This window comes from Bison bison, unplaced genomic scaffold (genome assembly GCF_000754665.1).
Source record: "Bison bison bison isolate TAMUID 2011002044 unplaced genomic scaffold, Bison_UMD1.0 scf7180017864485, whole genome shotgun sequence".
NCBI lineage: Eukaryota > Metazoa > Chordata > Mammalia > Artiodactyla > Bovidae > Bison > Bison bison.
This window is the reverse complement of record NW_011495045.1, coordinates 8330579-8333221: the sequence shown is the minus strand read 5'-3', so window position 1 is coordinate 8333221 and position 2643 is coordinate 8330579. Positions and strand designations below refer to the sequence as shown.

General features: G+C 38.7%; 1 pseudogene; it reads right to left on the bottom strand.

The window, feature by feature from the left end:
- The window catches only part of LOC105005090, a 31244-nt pseudogene that overhangs the window by 25695 nt on the left and 2906 nt on the right, over nt 1–2643 (bottom strand).

Sequence of the window (2643 nt, the reverse complement as noted above, 5' to 3'; positions counted from 1 at the left end):
TTTGGAAGGAACGATGCTAAAGCTGACAGCTCCAATACTTTGGCCACCTCATGCAAAGAGTTGACTCATTGGAAAAGACTCTGATGCTGGGAGGGATTGGGGGCAGGAGGAGAAGGGGACGACAGAGGATGAGAGGGCTGGATGGCATCATGGACTTGATGGACATGAGTCTGGGTGAACTCCGGGAGCTGGTGATGGACAGGGAGGCCTGGCATGCTGCGATTCATGGGTTTGCAAAGAGTCGGACATGACTGAGTGACTGAACTGAACTGAACTGAACTGATACATATATCCCCTGCCTTTCAAACCTCCAAGCTTTGAAGCCAGGCAGTGACTTCACCTCTTTTGCTGTGAAAATCTTAGGTATTATTTTTCCCAATATAAGCTGGTTTCATTGTTTATCTTAGCTAGATCTTATGGATAACTTGCTGCAGCTTCAACAACAGCATTTGCTGCTTTACTTTGTACTTTTATGATATGAAGTTGGCTTCTTTCCTTAAACCTCATGAAGAAACTTCTGTTATCTTCAAACATTTCTTCTGCAGCTTCCTCATTTCTCTCAACCTTCAAAACATTGAAGAGAATCAGGCTCTTGTTCTGGATTAGGCTTTGGCTTAAGGGAATATTGTGGCTGGTTTGATCTATCTAGATCACTAAAACTTTCTCCTTATCAACCATAAGGGTGTTTCACTTTCTTAGCACTTGTGTGTTCACTGGAGTGGTACTTTCTATTTTTTTCAAGAACTGTCCCTTTGCATTCACAACTTGGCTAACTGTTTGCTTCAAGAAGACTAGGTTTCTGCCCATCTCAGCTTTGGACATGACTTCTTTACCAAGCTTCATCATTTATAGCTTTTGATTTAAATTTGAGAGACACGTCACTCTTTTCCTTTCCTTTGAACACTCAGAAGCCACTATAGGGTTATTAACTGGCCTAATTTCAGTATTGTTGTGTTTCAGGGAATGAGTAGGCACAAAGAGGGAAAGAAATGAGGGAAAGGCCAATGGGTAGAGCAGTCAGAACACATACAACATTTATGGATTAAGTTTTCCATTTTATATGGATGTGGTTCATGGTGTCTCAAAACAGTCAACAGTAACATCAAAGATTTCCTGGTCACAAATCAAGGTAATAAATATAATAACAATGGAAACATTTGAAATATTGCTGCTGCTGCTGCTGCTAAGTCGCTTCAGTTGTGTCCGACTCTGTGCGACCCCATAGATGGCAGCCCACCAGGCTCCCCCATCCCTGGGATTCTCCAGGCAAGAACACTGGAGTGGGTTGCCATTTCCAGTTACCAAAATGTGACACAGCAAATGCTATTGGAAAAACTGAGCCGATAGACTTGCTTGACACAAGGTTGCCACAGAATTTCAATTTGTAAAAATAAGCAGTATCTTCAAAGAGCAGTGAAAAGAGGTAAGCTTGTATGTTGGAAAGAAGGATACTTAAGTAAGATGCAATTAAGTGGGAGAAACTAAATCTACATCTTCCACAGTGGTAAGTAAAGCTTACAATGGGAAATCAAAAAGTAAAAAATTAAGCTTGCTATTCACAGAGTATAAAATGTATTCATCAGTATACAATAAGACTAATGCAGCATTAATAAGGCTCTTATTTACCACTCTCATGCCAGGACACCCTGTCCTAAGTACTTTTCTGAATTTATTTCTGCAAAAGTAGAACAAAGGCCAATTATCTAGACACTTCTGAATAGCTCAGGCTAACAGACCCTTAGATCAATTATGGGTCATATTTGATGGGCCCTAAAACAGAAATGAACACAGCATGCTTAAAAAACCAAAAGAAGGCTCATGTGGTTTGTGCACTATGAAATAAATTTTATAATACAAAATTCAGAGGCTATTCAGGTGTGTGATGAGAATAAAACTTTCAAAAGATAGCTGAACGCTACTTTATGACATCTGTTATGTGAGTGAAAAATCAGTATGTATATATTATTGCAGATTATCATTAGGTACAGACAAATTAAGCCTCATGAATACAGGAATTATGGATTGAAACTGTAGGGAGAACCATATATTTCTTTTTTTTTTTTTTTTAGTATTCCTAAACTAAGCCAAAATATAGAAACTTATGCTCCTTGAGAAGTAGTGGCAAGAAAGAACCTTCCTATCCTTCCATGTCATTCTCGCATACCTACATTGATTGCTGAATCTGCAAGCGGTATTGTGGCACGCAGAGCTCCAACTTCTTTCTACCTCTGTGCTCCATGAAGTAAGTGAACTTAGGTTACAGGTCATGCTAGACTGGAGTTCTGCCTGACTTGCTCCTGGTTCTTAGGGTCTCATTTAGTCTAGAGAAAACCTTCATGCCTCATGTAGCTGCCTAAGAAGTTACAACAAAAGATGTAGAATAACCCAGCTGACACCTACATAATACAAACTGCTGGATTAGAATCTCTATAGCAAAAATCCAAAACAGAACAGCGTAAAACAGAAACATTCAAAAGGTCTTCTTGGTATAGTTTTTGCCATGTATGCTCATGTCATAATCAAAGGGTTAATTTGAATTTCCAAAGAAAACAAAATTTTCTAAACCACTAAATTTTATTATGTACCTAAGAAACAACTTGCATGACAAGAACTTCCTATAAATTTTGTTTTCTTTGGAAATTC